The sequence below is a fragment of the Hoplias malabaricus genome, chromosome 11 (genome assembly GCF_029633855.1).
Source record: "Hoplias malabaricus isolate fHopMal1 chromosome 11, fHopMal1.hap1, whole genome shotgun sequence".
NCBI classification, from domain to species: domain Eukaryota; kingdom Metazoa; phylum Chordata; class Actinopteri; order Characiformes; family Erythrinidae; genus Hoplias; species Hoplias malabaricus.
The window spans coordinates 18,123,340-18,142,905 of NC_089810.1; positions in this window are offsets into that span (position 1 = coordinate 18,123,340).

Here is a 19,566-nt window from a genome sequence, read left to right on the forward strand (position 1 = left end):
CACCTAATGCTCAGAATGAAGCCTAATATGAAGAGAACCGCTGTATCTCCATCACAGACTGCATAGTCTATACTCTCCATTGAATAAAACTAAGAGCTTCGACGTTTTCCTTCAGCACCGCGGAGAGTGGTGTAAACCAGAGCCATTGATTCACACCGTTCCTCCCACCAGAAACCTATTCAGAGTCAGTCTGCTTTACAGCGTGAAATACCACACGGTTACAAACACAACGAGCTGGCGAGCGGTGAATGCACCGTCATTCACAGTCCAAACTCTGTCAGACATTCCAGAATTTATCACGACACACCTCCAACCCCCTCACTCTCCATAACACAAGCTTTGACGGATTCTTTCTCCATTTTAACGTTACCACATTAATTCCCATTAAACACATTTAAAAAAACAAACCAGCCCTGTGTCATCTGCACTAGCCCTGCATTCTCAAACATTATTTTTAGGCTTGACTTCTTTTTTTTCTCCCACACTGTTCGTTCCCTTTTCAATATACTCTTTTAAAACCCTGTACATATCTAGAAGGGAAAAAAATGGCTCTGCAGAGAAGAACAGTGGATCTACAACACTCCGTAGCGACCTTCCTTGGGCACATCCGGGTAAAGAACACCGTCCACACACAGCACTAATTAGGATGCTTCACACATTACGAGGCAGGTACGAGCCTCGAAAAAAAAACGATTCAAACTAACATTAAACACATGCACTATGTCCAAAAAAACGCATACAACCACACCACATACTACAAAATGCTAGCACACTACAACACATACACCATACCTCCACATAACACATTCTACACTACCACACATACTACAACAATTTACGTGCTGGCTCACTACACATATGACCACACTATAAAGAACACATTACAGTACACAGACTCAAACATTACACACTGACACAGTACACAGACTTCCATGCCATTGGTGTAGCCGAATACTATTAAAAGGACTTTACAAACGCGTCACAGAGCATTCCAAAATAAAGCCTATATGTTAAGAATGGGCATTACATATGCAATTGATAGTAATTCTACATCATCTGTAAAACCTCCTTTATTTTCTTCTGGAAGACGTTAACCTCTAAATTGACACAGAATATACAGAATTTTGGGTTTTGTACGCAGCCAAAGTCTAAGCTGAAGAAGTGTGGGATCTCCTCCGTATCAAATGATTAAACGATACAGGCGAGTTGTTTATGGGCTACTACTAAACTTCTGAATTGATAGCCTGCTCGTAAGATGTGATATATCCTCTCAGTATTGTATATGAGACTAGGCTACAGTCACGACCTGCCATGTAAGCTACAGCCATTAATATGGATGGGATTCCTTGGGGAGCTACGAGATGGAAATATGGCTTACGCTATCATCACTGTGCTTTTGAGATTTGAGCTTCCTAGAGTCTGTTGGTTATACTTCGCCCTTGACCATTTATAGACTAGCTGTGGCTGGCGCTTTCCCTCAACAACCGCAAAACAACCGTCATAAACAGCATTCAATTCTGAAACACAGACTAAAAAACCTACTCCATCCCTGTTTCTGACAGCATCTTTTCCAAAAGCTGTCAGCAAACACAGTTGAAAATACCCGTAAATTGAGACTATTTTAAAACAAAAAAGTCGCTTACCTCATGGATAGGACTAGTTAATTTACCATTTTAAGCGGCTATTTCATAGTGCTGTGGGTCTGTGATCCGTAGTGGATGGAGGTTACGAAGGGAGCCGTGTTATTTTTTCCCCATACCTGTATTGCGACAAGCCCCGCCCCTGCTTTGCACTTATTGGCTAGTAGTAGCCGGCCTCCTCGTCTAGGATTGGCTGCTGGAGATTTGGCAGCCTCCCAAATCAGAGCCATATGTCCCAAACCACATGCTTATATACATTATACTTTCAATATTTCTCTAACTCATTATTTTGCTGTTAGTTTTTTGTTGTTTTATATAGAATTTCATGTGATAGTAAAGGTTCAGAAACAGCCATACCAACATGCGTGAGTATGAACCACTGGCAAATCACAGCGCAGCGGGGTGGGACTTGTCTGAAAACGGGTACGAAAAGAAAACAGCGCCTGAGAACGTGCGGCGTCTCAGATTCTTGCGCTATTGCGCATGCTCGTGTATATGACAGGTGATCAGTACATCACCCCAGGAAAACCGAAGTTAAAGGACCCAAAACATATGCCTTTTCTTCGGTTTTTATAATCAGCAATGGATCTGGACAGACCAGGTTTGTTATTAGTTGTTTTTAATATTTGTTTTATCATTTTATGCTAATACCTTACTGGCTTACGAAATACATCTGTTTTACAAGTACAGATACTTCACCAAGTAGAACCAGACAGAAAATGACTGTGCTTACTTCCATAAAATCATGTTATATGGTGCGGTGCAGAGCATTTGATGCCTCCCTTATGCTGATTGACTGATTTATTTATTCATTTTGTCTTCCAAGGTCTCAACCAATTCACCTTCAGGATTATAGTGAACATTAATGATGCATGACAAATCACTTCTCCCTTCTCTCTCACATACACGGTATCAAAAAACAGCAGCAGTCATTTTTCTAGCAGAGAAAGCCATGCTTCCTCACGGCTGAATGATCTTGCCTATTAGTTAGATACCTTTCTGAAAGAAATTTAATGAGTGCCTTTCTTCAAGTAATGATGTGTGTGTATATATATATATATATATATATATATATATATATATATATAGAGAGAGAGAGAGAGAGAGAGAGAGAGAGAGAGAGAAGAACTAGTTGTGCCTTCTAACTGTCCGATAGCCCTTCCCTGCTACCTATATTCTTTCCCTTAGGCTGCCTGTCTCTATTGTTGAAGGAAATTCATTACTGAGAAGGCATGCAAACACCCACACAGACAAACTGTGTATGAGCTACACAAGACTCAGTTATACAATAAATGTTCCTATGAATCCTAATGTTGTTTGGTTTAATGATATTTTTCCAGAAGTCTTACATATAGCCAACAGACAACAAAAACTGCAATCAACAATCAAAGACTTTGTTTCTGAAAGGTATACTTCAAATATTTACTCTTTAGCATTCATTTTACATCCATATCAAATAACTGTACACTGACAGAAAAAAGGAACTGCACAGGTACACAGATGTCACCAAAGGTACAGTTTAAATGTATCTTTAAGTCTAGTTTTGCTCTATAATGATTCATTACATTCTCTTTTACAGAATGGGAGATGAATATTTGTAAACTTTCATTATATTCATATTCATTATATTCATTATAGAACTGTGTAAAATAAAGTAAAAGATGAAATGGGGCATATGAAATCTACATACATTTATAGAACATGGTTCTGAAACTAAACATACAGATGATGTACCATTGAGGGTACCATAGCACTGACAGCAAAAGGTACCAGCAGAGTGAACAATGCTTTTTTTTTTTTAAAAAAAAAGGGCAAATCTGGCAGCAATCTTCATTTATTTTCTTTAGTCTGAGCAGAAAACCTGTGAGTGGTCTGTTAATCTGTCAAATATTGTAAGAAGCCTGGCAGTGTTCATCTTTTATCTTTCAACCGTTTGATCAAGCGCTATGACAGGGCATGGAAAGGCCAGGATCAAACACCTCCTATGGACACATTCATGTTCCTTTGTCCCTGAGTGCGTCTGAGATTGTCTTTAGAGCTCTCAGACTCCCAGTTGGCAGCTAGCTGAAAAGCAGGCTTGATTGTGAGTGCATGGCTTGTGGCTCTTGGCTGTCGGCTCGCAGCCCAGATGAGTTTTTTCTCCTAAAAGGCCCATTAGATCAAAGTAAACATTCAGAGATCTCTGAGCTTGAGTCTGTCGCTCTGCAATGCGAAAACGAGAATAGTCCAAACTGTCTGGCAAGTATGCTATAGTCTGCATAAGTGGGATCCCTCTGGGGTCACAAATCAGACCATTACTGTATTCCTTTCCAGCACACATTCAATCTTGTCAAATTGAAAGAAACTGATGCTAACACTTTACCATGAATGAAAAGCTGTACTGGTACACAATACTGAGCAATGGTTAGAGATACTATTTATTTATGACATTGATCAAACATGAAAGAAGAAGGATTCTAACAACCATGCAGGGCCTGCTAGATCATCTTATGTATGTATATCATCATAAGAACAAAAATGTTCAAACAAACAAGAACAGAACTAACAAGTCTTTGCGTGTTTCAAAAGAAAATAAATTAACCATCTAACTTCAGATTTGAAAAAAAATCACACAAGTCTCTGTTCAGCTTTAAACCGTAAGAAAACATATCACTTTTATGGGTCTGAAAGGGTGAGTACCTGTCTAGAATCTGTACTGAGAAAAGGAAAGACACATCTTTGAATGTGTTTGTAATTATATGGCATGTGAAAAAACTTAAGCCTAAATGGGATGTAAGCATTTTCCTATAGAATGCTTAGAGAAATCCTGAAGAATGTCTGCTGTAAAAAAAAAAAAAAAGAATGGTGTAGTAAAGAACACGTGGACACATTAAATGCTAAAAAAATTGTTTAGGTTCTTTGCTTACGCCCCTGTGCCTTTTTTGTGTTAAATATACAATCCTTATTTTTTCTGAAACATGAACACTTTGCAAGAAAAAAAAATGGCTGTAAGATTTAAATTATAAATAAATATGATTTATTATATGTGGTCTTTGACTTTTGCACTGTAATGTACAGTATATACCTTCTGTTGGTTTAGATCTTCAGAACTGACATATCATTTGCTGATGTTATAAAGGGCATATACAGCAAAAGATCTTACATCTTACATGGGCCTTCAAAGCACAACTCAAAAGGTGGTTTTTGTATGACATTGCTTATTCCAAGGTCTTTATTTTTAAGGATGGATAAGGCTTTTCAAAGGGTTAAAATTCACAATAGCCACAGCTAAAGAAAGGCCATTTGGACATGGCATGCTGAAAAGAAATCTCATGATGTAATAAATGCCATTACTTACATAAGCTATATGAGAGTGCTGTCTATCCTCTGAGATTATGGAACTGAATTCCTGCACTGGCTTGTGTGTGTATTTATACACTGTTCAGCCACAACATCAAAATGACGACCTTGTGTAAACACTCAGTCCATTTTATCAGCTCCCCTTACCATATAGGTATACCTCTACAATTACAGACTGTAGTCCATTTGTTTCTGCATACTTTATTAGCCCCAGTTCCTCAATGGTCAGGAACTTCACAGGACCACCACAGACGAGGCACTGTTTTGGTTGGTGGATTATTCACAGTACAGATGTGCTATGTGTAATTGTGTTAGTATGTGTTGTGCTGGTACTAGGGGTCAGATACAGGGCTGCTGGAGTTTTCAAAAACCTCAGTGTCACTACTGGACTGAAAATAGTCCACTAAACAAATTTCCAGCCAATATTGTCCACTGACAAAAGACTAAAGGACAGATGGTCTACAGCCTCTGAATTTATACCAACAAAGTAGTTTTGTGTAATGCAGCGGCCAGTGAGTGGACAGTGTTTAAAAACTCTTATCAGTACTGCTGTGTCCAATTGACTTATACCAGTGTAACATATAATAAACATGCCAACACCAGGTACGGTGTTACTGCAGCGCTGAGAATTATCCACAACATAATCATTCTGCGGTTTTCTCAGTGGTCTCCTGAACATTGAAGATGGACTAAAGACAACAGTATACATGATTATAGGCTGTAATTATAAACTAAATGGTGAACCGGTATGGTTGTACAATTTTTAAATGGGAAATGAATGTAACAAGTATATATTTAAAAAGGACACCCTTTTATTTCCTTGATATGATACATGTCCATCTTCCCATTAGAAAAAAACTTGCCCTTGATCCAATATGGCAGCTTTCAGGATGGCAGCCATGTTCTGGGCATAGCCTAAAAGATAGACCCCCTCACCCATTACTCACTGAGGTATTCAGATAAAAGTGTGTCCAGCGAATTTTGACTCACACTTTATACATTCCTTTTTCAGTGTAATGGTAAAACAGCAGCTATAATCTTGGCATTGCTTTGTCTTGGTACAGTATAATCTGTATGTAGACCAGGAGGACGCTTGCTCTATCTTCTCACAATTTAAGTAAGCAGGGATGCTGAATTCCATTAAAAGAAGAAGGAGGAGCGATGGAGAAATGTGCTTTTGTGATGCTCCTCGTGCAGTGTGAGGGAGTTAAATGTGAGCAGTGAATGTATGAGTCTGTGTGTGTGTGTGTTTATGTGGGCTGTGAGTCGTGCAGGATCTGAAGCCCCCACACACCCCACTCCTACTTGGCATGTGTGTCATGTGCTGGGGGAGGCTGTGGGCGATGATGGTCATTTGTTGCGTCACGCGTGGGGTTGTGTGAACAACAGGAAGCTGGAATCGCTCTCACTCTCACTCTGACTGTGTGTGTGTGTGTGTGTATGCGTATGTGTTTTTCTACATTTTTAGGACATGATCAGAGAAATAACATGGTTAACCTGTAATGATAGGCTCTTTGTTTAAAGCTTTTAAAACATAAGCATACAGTTAATTAAAGCAGATTTGAAATTAAAAATATGTCCAAAAGTTGTGTGCCCTTTTTACTAAGGGCACATATATATTATATTTCATTAGTTATTATTTAGTTGTATTAGTTATATTTTAAAACGATGTAGAGACATTGGGATTTCTAAGAGACATGCCAAAACCAGCAAAAAATTTCACCACCAAATAAACAACAGTTAAACCTTCCATCTCTAAGAATCATGAAAAAGTCAAGCAGCGCTCTTGCCTCTTACTTAAAAACTTCCACAGATGTTTCTGTTAATCCTTCTGTGCGGCAACAATTCAGCACTATGAATCTGAAAGGATGTGTTGTAATCAAGGATCACTTGCTTAGGAATTGGTATTACTTAGCTACTATGCCTGCCAAACAATTTTCTGGCCACTCTAGACCCAAGGCCTCAACATTACTCAGGGTTTGAGATTATTTGGATCATGAGAAGCAGTATACATAACCAACATCTAAGACTGAATTGTAGAACAACAAAACTTTTCTAAAGATATTTTTGAAAACTGTATTAGTTTGGGGATATACCAATTTATTCTAATAAAGCGTGGTTAACTTTATATAGCAATTTGCAGTGATAGGCAATAATTTAGGATTGCTGATAATAATGTGGATTGCTGCTCATGATAACAAGAGTCAAATATTTTATGACCCATGAGGCTCTCTCTGGCCAATCATTCATAATTCAAGGTCCCCTATAACAAAACATAGGAATCAGTGAAGTGAACTGTTATCATATATGTTGCTAGAGGGGATCCAGGGTGGGTAAATCACGAATGCCATATCTCAGGGACACATATCTTAGAGGGAAATCATTCACTCTTTATGGTTCAACAGATCCAACCAAAATATCAGGCACATGTCAGGGTGTGTGTAACTATCCATACTGTCTACTTTAACTCTAGCACAAACAAGAATGGGTATGTGTGTGCACATCACAGTATACCCAAATGTCATGGATACAACATTGTTGACAATAGCAATCTTTACATGAGGCTAGTCCATCTCAAAGCAAACCATGCTAATAAACTGACTATTATGTTTGTGGTTTAATCTCTCACACAGCAGCAGATGGGTTTCAAATGATGTCACTACTTTTTAATATTTCTCAAGGTAATGAAACCAGTGTTCAAGTACTGGATTACCTGTCAGGCCATTATGAAGCAAACAATAAAGTCATCCATGTTACAGTCTCATTAGGCCCATATCCACAGTGTTTTGATCACTGGGGTTCAGTCCCAGTGGGGGAAACTTGACTGTTCACAAACTGTCAAAGTGTTCAAGCAATATCCAATGCTAATTACACCAATAGGGATTTACTGGATTTGTGGGAACAACACTCATCTTCATCTCCCAGACCAATTGTTTGGTGTCTGTGCTTTAAGTTATGCAATTCCAGGGTTGCAATGATTCCTCCCACATCCAACACATCTGTTATATTTAACACTCAGGTGAGGAAACATAGGTCAGCTGACACATCCATCAATCCAATTGGAAATAGGATCACTAATTCCACTTTGTGGGGTTATGTCTGCTCTAGATCAGATAGCAGATTTATCACAGGAAGTGGAACCTTTATCCAATAGCACTGCCATGGATTTTAGTAAAATCACAGAAAACGTGACAGCTGTTAGGATGGTTGATTTGCAAAATAGAATGGTTCTGTCAGCCCAGGGGAGCATGTGCTATAGTGGGTATTGAGTGCTGTTCATACATCCCAGACAATGGTGGGGACCTGAAAGAAGCAGTTTCCAAATTGCAAAATATTTCACAGGTAATCCGTAATATTCCATCTACCCAGGGTGGATGGTTTGACTGGTTAATTAAAAGCCCTGGGGAAAAGGGCAAATTAATTGTGGAGTATATTAATTTCGGAGTTTTGGTGTTATTCATCCTGGTTCTGTTAATTCTACTCGTACAGTACATCATCAAAAGGCTTGTGAGACAATTAATACCTGAACTACCTAAACGGAAAGGTTCCTGTAACCGCACAGTCGATCACTGTGCAGTGTTTCAAAGGTCTTTCATTTTCCATTCCACTTATTTCTTGTATTATATCATTCATCACATTTACTCCATTAATCAGATATCTTCATATCTGTAATCATACATTCCTATATTTTCTATTGATTTCAATGTGTTTATTATTATATATTATTATATAAATATGTAGCTGTAACTGCTATTTGCAATGTGTCTCAGGTTTTAGAACTCAGGGTGTGTAAGCTCAGCCTATTATATATTAAATTTGGTAGTGTTATTATATGTAATGTTCTTGAATATTTTCTATCATTATATGATCACAGGAGAGATTGTTGGGAAGTTATTAATTTCATATGAATTCTATATTCCATTCTGTTTTTGTTATACTTTGTGTTAGGTCACTCTGGACCCTTTCAGAGTTGTTTGTCTCTGCCTGTTAATCACTGGTCTATAACTCTGATGTTTTCATGGAAGATTGTTTCTGGAACAATTAGGGGGGATAAACACTTGCTTTAATTTGAGTTTGCTCCCACTGATGGTGGGAGAGAGCAACATAGTAACATCTCTGTAAAGTTTTTCATCTGTCTAATTTTTCAACCACCTCTACGAACATCACAATCCAACAGTATTAATAGGTAATGCTTACAATCAGTGATGCCACAAATAAAACAAAACAAGAAAAAACTATGAATATGCTACTTTTCAATATGAGTTACATGTGCTGCACTGCTCTACATAAAATGAACATACCTAATAACATACTCTTAGTAATTCATTCATTATCTGTAACCGAGAGAGCCTACCTGGAATCATTGGGCGCAAGGGGATAATACAGTCCTTCACAGGGCAACATACACACAGTCACAGTCACTCACTCCTATGGACACATTTGAGTCACCAATTCACCTACCAACGTGTGTTTTTGAACTGTGGGAGGAAACCCACACAAACACAGGGAGAACACACCAAACTCCTTACAGACAGTCACCCGGAGCGGGACTCGAACCCATAACCTCCAGCTCCCTGGAGCTATGTGACTGCGACACACCTGCTGCACCACCATGCCACCCTACTCTTAGTAATGTCTTTTTAAAAAGAGTGAAGAGAAGTATTCTTTAAGTACAGATGATATCCACAACAGGCCCAGACATTATTTCCCATGTAATTTCTGAACAGTGAGGAAAAAAACCTAAAGTTTCCTCACATTTAAAAGTCCTGGGTATACTCCTGGTGTATTGGCAGTGGTTAAAATTATCTTAGTTATGCAGGTTGACTCATTTTCAGCATTTCACATTTAAGAGGAGGAATGGAGGCAGTAAGGTGGCTGCTGGCCTAAGGTGGCAGTGGCTTGCCTCCCAGAATTCACTCAGCTGACTCATAAATTGCTTATTTTTACACATAGGGCTGTCACCTAGGGTGATGAAGTTATTAAAGGGGATTCCACGGATTTAATCATTTAATCATTAAGATGAGCAGTCTTTCAGAGTAGCTTGGATTTGAAGAGCCTTTTCCTAGAAAAATCTAACAAATCATTACTGTCTAAAGAAATCTATTGCATGAAACATAATTTCAGATATTCTTCTGATATTCCTCCTGAGGATTTATTTATTTATTTTTTAGATTTGATTTTTGAGTAGATTTTGGTCCAATGTTATTATTTTCAGTCATTTCCATGAGCTAGTTTATACCTTAAACCATGCTACCTTGTCTGAGTAAATGAGGTAGTGTCATTGCCAATTGTTTTCAGACCCACCTGGGAGCCCTATTCCAATTTTGAATAGTGCATTAAGCACAGTAAGTTGCTGTAAGAAATTTTCTTGGAGCAATGCCATGGATGAATCACTTTTGGTTCCATAAAGAAATGTTTAATGGGTAAATAATTTTAAAATCGAGTGATGTATTTAAAAAATATATACATTAAATGTTTTTCACACTCACATATCTCATAAACATTATGGTTTTTATGGAATTTATTTTTAAGAGTGAACCACTGAATTTGTTGGTATATTGGTTCCTATCTCCATCACAGGAAACAAATCAGAGTCAGTAAGTTTTTCTCAACTTTTCCACTTCACATTGACCCCATCTAAATAGTTGCAGTAATTATTGAAATAAATCAGTACGTTGTGTGATGGTAAATTTAATCTTCTCCATACGGTTTAAATTTAGACCAAAGCGTGTTTGTGGATTTGTTTTCAAGCCACTTCTGGTTGGTCTATGCAGACTGAGCACTGGTTTACATCTGCTTTTTCTTTAGAACATATTTTCTAAAGCCAGCCTTTCTGCAATATTATATTTAGTATTTACTGGTAATACCATTAAAAGTTTACTAGGCTTGCTTTTTTTTTTTTTTTTTGCTGCAAAGGATTACACACTGTGCATATTTTTCTGACTTAGGGCATTGAAGCAATGTAAGAACGACCCTGTACCTGTATTTGTACAGTGATTGTTTCTTATGACAATAAAACTTGCTGTAGGAGATGTAAGGCCTTGTCTGCTCTCCTGTCTGAAAGCTTTGCCGCTTCATTGGCCCTGACACATTGTTTCATTGAGCATGCATAAACCTAGAGACATTTGTCATCTACTCTCTACGGTCACCAGGTTTTCTTCTGTCTTACTCTTTCTAATTTCACACAAACACCCACAATAAAATATATTAAGGGGTTTGAAAAAATGAATGGTATGCACTCAAGCTTCAGAATATATGATCTTTACATTACTGTATAGAGTACAGCACCTTTTCCTATATCCTAAAAATGATTATGTAATTCATAACTACAATATGCAGTTCTACTGTATATCATATAATCCTATATCCCAAATATGTTTGTGTATGTATTCCAAGGATACACAATATACATATTATCACAATTAGTCTTAATACCATTTGCATTACAGAAGTGTATAATAGGCAAATGACCTTTAATCAGTGGTCTGTGAGCAACCAGACCAATCACAGTGGTCATAAAAAAAGGTATTTATATAATGCAACTCAATCTTTTACAAATCTGTTTTCTAACAGATTCAAACGTGCACCGCATTTACAATAGAAATAATACTCATAGGACATATTTTCCTTATTGTTAAGTCAAGTGCTCTTTATTGTTATTCCAAAATAGAACTAGTTGAACACTGTGATAGACTGGCACACTGTCCAGGGTTTGTTAATACCTTATGCCCTATGATTCTGTGAAGGCTTCAAACACAACATGATAATTTAAAAGCATCTACAGAAGATGGATGGATGGATGGATGGATGAATAAATGAATGAACACAGTGGAACAAAATGTTGCCCCAACCAAAATATATAACTGGCTCTTCCTTGCTATTGCAAGTCCCAGTTTGACTCCACTTCTATTTATTATACATCACAATTTTTATCATTAAAAATGCGAACAATATATTACAATGCGAGTTTTGCCCAGTATCATTCAGTTCTGCTGTTCATTTACTTTCAGAATTGTCCAATGCTCATACAAGAAGACATGTGTTATCGTCCACATATAAATGCATATTCTGCTCAGTCAAACTATAATGTATATTTAATATAATTTCATACTATACAATAGCTTATACCTCTGATAGCATGCACACACACACACACTCATACACACTGCTTAAGAGTGTAGAGTACAGCAGAGGGTCATGCTGTAATCTATCCTGTAACCTGATCTCACACTGTTTGCCAGTTTCATTAAATTTAAATACCTGCCCTGGAGAGGTAAAGAACTGGACCTGCTATCCATCCAAGTACCATATATATTTTTGTAGGACAACACACACACACATCTCTATTTAACTCTAAAACACAAAAATGTAACCATTCAGGCACAGAAAAATATTCTGGGCTTTTAGCAGATTTTATTGTAAATAGATTTCATTCCAAATTTAATAATAAATTTGGAGTATATTTATTGGTCAGTAACATTCTCACAATATAAATGTCATTGTTTTTTTCAGTGTCTTTGTTTTATGTGCATGTATAAGCTTTCTTTCATTTCTACACGTCATCATATTAGTGAAAATAGGAGACACAGAATATTACTTATAAATATTGCTCACTTACCTTAATATAGTCCCTAAGGAAAGGCAGAGTGAGGAGGGAGATGAAGCACCAAGCTGTGTAGTGTTGTGCTGCGAAGCTGTTAAATCCCCTTCTCCATCAGTGTGGATTTGCCCTCTTCGGCCATGTTCACAAGATGCTGCTGCACTGCCACCACTAAAGATAATTTTCCCCACCACTGACCACTGCTAACTGCCAGCCTAAAAATACTCTTAAAGGGACAGCATCTCCGCTTCTCTTTCTCCCTCCCTCCCTCTTTCTGCTCTTGCCCTCCAGTGGATGAGGGACCGCCCCTAATCTCCTTCTGCCCACACAGACCAATCGCAGGCAGTCAGGAAATCTGTAGTGATGTGTAGTAAGCGGAGAGAGGGAGAGAGAGCCTGGCAGCTGTGAATGAGAGATAGAGAGAGATGGATAGAAGAGAAACAGCAGGAGATTATGGGCTTAAGGGATGCAGCATTTTATGATGGTTGTGATGTGGGAGGGATGTTACTATTACCACTGTCTCTTCGGCAGAACTCAGAAAGACGCCTACTATTCCTACATATAAAAAAAAATAAAAATAAATAATTGTAAATTGATTGCTTCTACAAGGAGAACTGTTATTAAAAGTTGCTTATGGCTCTCCATCAATGTCACTGGTGGCTATAACAGTGCTAAGGTCAATGCCAGACTCCATCATAATCATACAATGACCTTCAGCATGTCATTCACCAGTGAAAGAAATGCCAGCTACACACAGAGGTAAAGGCAGCCTTGGCCTAATGGTTAGAAAAGCAGGAACAAGCAATAGGTGAGCAGCACTGCCCCATCCCTCAACATCCATAGCTGAACTGTTCCTGAGCAAAGCACCCAACCCCCAAATGCATCCCAAGGACCAGGGTTGGCCATCAATTACCTTGGGTATGTGCACCCACTGCCCACCCCCCGCCCCCCAGTGCACCAGTGCATTTATGCATGTTCACTGCCTGATGGGTTAAATGCAGAGGAAAAAAATCTGTTGTATTTTGTACAATGACACCAATAGCATGTTTATAATATTCTATACTCAGTATGAAATATACATATTATTATTTATTTTATCCATTAACCATTACACTTACATACTTTCACAGAAATGTATTTTTGGCAGATACATATCCTTTCAGACCCATACTGTCCTCTCATGATTAACATTGTGAAGTATGAGTGGGTCTTGTTTTTCTCCTGTCAATCTGAGCCCTGTTAATTTGATGGAGATGGGGGGTCTGATAGGGGGTCTTCCAGGTTTTGCAGGGTGGTTATAATCCCAATTCCCCTTCTCATATATATATGCCCTAGAGAAACGGTGAGCATTTGATATGTGTCTCTGGTTTCTATCCATCTTTCCACAAAGGTATAAATATCATGCTGTCATACAAACTAGTTTCCCTCTTGACACACATCGTCCTTGAAGCTGTAATGCAATAGTAAGGTCTAGACTCTAAGCACTATATAATTGAAGAGGTGTAAAACAAGATGAAGCAGAGATTACATGAGGAGTCTTGTGCTTGACCATTAGTGTCTCTGTAAATCTAGAATCAAAATTTCTGCTTCAAGATCTAAGAAAGCCTTGAAAGGCTCACTGAAATATTGATGTTTTCTATAAATGATATTCATAGAAAACTGGTGATTAAAATGAATGCACATTAGAATCTTGTAACAGATTTTATAATTGATGCCTTATACATGTCAACCTACAAATAAGCAGATTTCTGCATGATTAATTTATCTAAATTTAAAATGCTATTTTTAAAATATATCAGAAAATAGAAGAGAATCTGTTGAGTGTATGCAGGTATATCTGGCACTGGTATTTTGGGTTCAGACTTTGAATGAGTCACTCTGCAAATGTTCTCACTTTGTAAAGCCCACACTTTTCACGATGTTATTATTTTTAGGCAGGGAGAAATGAACCATTACCAATCAATTTTAAAATCCATAATTAAAGTTGCATAATTAAATTCATTCTTAATATCATTGAAGTACTGGGGCTGGAAAAGCAACAGAAATGCTACAATTAAACATTGAATCATAAATAAATTAAATGGTGTGAATATATTTTTAATGGGTGATTACACCCAGAAATCAGCTGCATTTGCATGAAGATTTTTCATGAGATTAGTTTCCTAAGGCATTAAGTGTGACTAAAGATTTATCAAGGCTTTTGTTTCTCAAAGACTTTGATATTATTGCTTTAAATAAAAGTACCTTAGGCCTATACAAATAAAATTAAAGCACACTGTAATCGCAGTTAATTTGGATTTTGTTTAGTTTTTATGACTTCACTCTGCCTTGAATGTGAATGAGCAGATGTGGTTCTTACCCAGCATATGGCCTACCATTCTAGCAGATGTGCTACAGATTGTTCTAATTCCTTTCAAAAGAATCACCAAGTGAACCAATCAGAGAAAAATAAATCTCTCTTTCAAATTTAATTTAAAATTCTAAAATTATACTTGGGTCCAAATTACAGTTGGATCTGATCCATTCATTGGGTTTAAGAAACTGTAAAACAATCAGAGAATGCTCTTTATGTGATGAGAAACTAGACACTATTTTGTGGCCTTCTCTTCACATTTTAAATGACAGTGAACTTAACCTTTTTAGTCATGCCCCCACCGCCACCTGTGGTGTTTGAGAAGGGGTGCATGGAGGAAAAGAGCATGGCTTTTGGGTTTGACTTTCATGAACAGGAGAAAAGTTATACTTCTATATCACCTTCACTCGCAGTGCATGTTCGCAGGGGTGTAAACTTAGCAATGTTACTGTACTCCAGCATTACAATGAGAGATCCATTCCCCATTCAAATATTCATGAGCTGCCATGGCCACACAGCTGTTGCTGCAGCCATCTCCATCTCACTCTTCAAGCTCTGGCAGGAATAGCTAATGTGACCATAGACAATGCTTTATTTACACTACTGATCAGAAAACATCATTAGTATATAATAAATTATGTTCAATAGTATAAAATGTACACCATGTGAAACAAGGCACCAAAACATGAATGGATACCATACAACCGAGAAGGTTTAATAAGTGTAATTAAAAAAGTAAGTCATCACAGCAACAGGTAGTTATTTTGAAGAAACTAAAGTAACCTCTCAGAAATAAAGGTATGGTAGAGATATGTTATTGGTCACTAAAGGTACATTCCGTGTAAATGTACAACAGTGTTTAAATATCCATTTGTGTTCCCTAAAGGTACAGTTAAAGTTTTCATTATAGAACTGTGTCAAATAAAAAAGTCTTGGAGATCAAATGGGGCATATGAAATCAACACAATTTTAAAATCTACAATTATAATAGAATAAGGTACACTTGTGTTCCCTAAGTAAAGGTACAAATGTGTACCCTTGAGGCTACCACCAGAGAGACAGTAAAAGGTACCACCACAGTGACAGTGTTCAAAATGTCGTCTGGTTTGGTTAACTACATATTTGTGTTACATATGTCATTTTGACATAACTGCATATGTTCCTTCATAGTTATAAAATCTTCAGTATTAATTTAATGTGTGGAAAAAAACTGAATCATGTGTGTCCAAGTATGTGGATGTGATTTAGGAGAAAACTGAGATCCCAAGTCATGATTGGTCTGTTTAATGCAATAAATCTTGTAACTTTAATTCTGACCTTTTATGCAGGCATGATAGTGTGAGCAGGGCTAGACTCTCACCACCGGAGAAAGTATCTGAAAGTAATCATGCTCGCTGTGGATTTCCCTTCCTTTACTTCCACTGTGTAATCTCCCTGTCTCGTGGATACTCATTATGTAACCCTGACCTTTGCACTGTTAAAACACAACATCTGTTCCCGAGGCTATGTACACACAGTATGTGAACCAAACATACCACCAACAACATATACTCTGTGGGGAACAAATGTATTGTCAAAATCAATAGTATCTGTCTTTAGGAAATGCCAGGTCCAGTTGGCCTTTGCTGTTTTCTCTGTGGAACATGTCTTGCATTACAATTAGAGTTAGACCTTTCTGAAAAACAGTCAGTGCTACCATTTGTAATATACCAACCAACCAACCATCTGGTATATCTAAGTAGTCAAACTTTAATTTGTGAGTCTCAGATATCAGCAATGTTGTTGATAGACAGCACTTTGGCAAGCTCTCTGTGACATCAGGGGAGAGAGGTCAGAGAGGGATTTTGCAGGAATCCAGTTACATGTGCTTTATTCAACTTTCAAGAAAGTAAACACCTTGACTTATTATAACAATACATTTTTGTTGTTTAAATGTTATGTACCTTTTCACACCAGTCCAGCTTCACCCTGTGTATGATTTCACAAATCATTCCTTGGAGTTTAATTCCAGGCTTGTGTTTAAGTTTGAGGAATATTATCAACAAGGGAAAAATGTTATTATTGAAGTTTAAGGACAGTTGGAGAATGTTGGACCATAATGTATGATCTCCATAACTGTGAAGGCTGGAGGGAGGGACAGTAAGTAGTCTGGCTGAAGAAGACACTAAGAACGTGAGTGGGTTTGCAAGGATGGAGAAGATCAGACATGTATGAAGATGCAAGATTAAGTGAACAATCTGTAATACTATTACTGTAGATAGTCATAAAATGTCCAGGGTATGTGATCAAAGATTAAGGGATCATGCTAGGTAGAAGCATTGGCATCCCTGATAGCAGTGCTAAACCAATATATTCTCTTTGAGAAATAGCCAGTCCAGAGCAGAGCTCTACATGGATGTCAGGCTTTCATTAAATAAAAAGGTGGCTACTTTGATGAATCTAAAAATCTATAAAACATTCAGAATCTATGAAACATTCTGATTTGTTTAACATTGCTTTGTTTAACATTCTGATTAGGGACGTTGCAATAACTGCAAAAAGTTAATATCAGGCTATCGAACAGACAACCACAAGGAATGGCAAGCCAACATCACCACTATGATTTGTCTATATTTTAAAAAAAATCTATTACGAACGTAATTTTTCCCAAATTTTGGCATCCAGACTGCTGCGGCTGAAAGGCTGAGTGCCAGTTTTCATTCTATAAAATGAACAAAAAGGCAGCAAACATTCACAAAACAAAATGTAACTTTGCCAGTTTGGGAGCATTTCGGCTTTCAGCTAAATTAAAAAGGAGAGCCAACCAATTTAGGTGAAGCAATATTCAAAATCAGGTGCCAAAAAAGTCGCTGTGAAATGTGGAAATGGGAATCTGAGATCTCATTTAGCTACCTGTCATTCAGCTATCAAAGCCTCCAACTCATGTAGCAGGCCCAAAATTAAAAGTCATAATTTAGAAAAATTGCTCTTTTAAGAACTGTACACTTATTCAGTTTCATAAATTATTCAAATATTTTTCATACATCCACCACACCACTCCTAAGGGCTTCAGCAAAGACTATCAACTGTCTTGTCTTCTTAAAATCTCTTTCTTTGTTTTCCTGCTCTTCTTCCACTATGTGCTCACACCAGGTTGTGAGAGGACAGAGTTAGTGAAGTGTCTCAGACTGAAGAATTGAGGGTATTACACCTACACCTATTTTCTTCAGAAGTCTCTGAAGCAGTAGTGTGAGTGAAATAGCCCCTAGAGTATGTGCATGGAGTGGACTAGGAGGTATTAATGTACAGTGGAATAGAATCCTAATGGCAGGATGTGACCTTCAGCTCCCCGTTCAGTGTATAAGTCCCCTAAACACCACACAGCAGGGATACACAGTAGTACAACCTCTACACTTTTCCTTATCTGATTTTGAGGTACAATTTATGGAACATGGTTTTCTACAGGCCAAGTTAAAATATATTCTGGGACTGCTGAATACATAAACCCTAGAAATGCATCAATAGAAAGTAAAGTAAAATAAGTATCATTATTATTTAAGTTGCATCAAAAACCAACTCTGATTTACAGGGACTGAAAGTTTTGGTCCAAGGGCTATATCTGATACAGTCCATGTACATATTTGCTGATGAAGACACATGAACAATAATAAAACGTAGGTATCTATCTACAGCAGGGGTGTCAAACATATGGCCAACAGGCCGGCTCCAGCCCAATTATCGCTCTAAATCCAGCCAGCCAAAATATTCTAAACATTCTAATTAAAAATCATTTTGTTCAGCGACAAAGCCATGGGTGGGCCTGAACCTGCCCAAACTGGACCGAGGCCCATCCAGCCTCTCCGCGCTCTCTTTGGAACTGGCGTTTTATTCTGTATTGCTGAGGTGAAACTCTTAAGAAGATAAAGCTCTCCAGCTCTCCCACAGCCAGAGCGAAGGGCTAATAGTCAACTGCATGAGAGAACACGCTTGCCATTGGTCACTCTATGTGTGTTTTCTGTACACAGTGGACTTTTACATTCTGTTTAAAATTTAAATGTGCTTATGTATTTGCAGGGCCTGAAACATTTTGTTACAAACATTTGTTTGTTTAGTTTGTTATATGCCACTCTTGTTTGCTAAGTGTTTACATTACTGAAAGATTTGCTTACCAATTTAAACAATTTAAAATAACTGCAGTTGTTTAAACAGAATATACAGTAAAACATGTTATTGCCTTTAATTGCTGCTGATTCTTATTTAGTTTTCAACCTTAAAAAACAAAGTTTGTTTGCCACATTATTGAGTGGTTAGCGTAAATTTTATTTGGGTTAACTTAAGATCTATAGCAAGTAGCAAAGCTGTAATATTGCAAAAACAGGGTTTTCAGAGGACAAAATGCTGAAATATGCACTTTTTATTTAAGAACTGAAATTAAATATATACAGATTTTTTTTATTCAAAAACAAAACTTATTTGCACTGTTTAAAGGTTAGACAGCATACATGTGTCAGGGCAAATTAAGGTGTCATTAACTTTACTACTAAGTGGATTTTTTTTTCTCTGAAATTATGTAGTTTTAATATGTTAAGCACATGATTTTGACCAGGAGTGTGCTTACATTTACTTATAACTATATATAGTATGCTGATGATTGC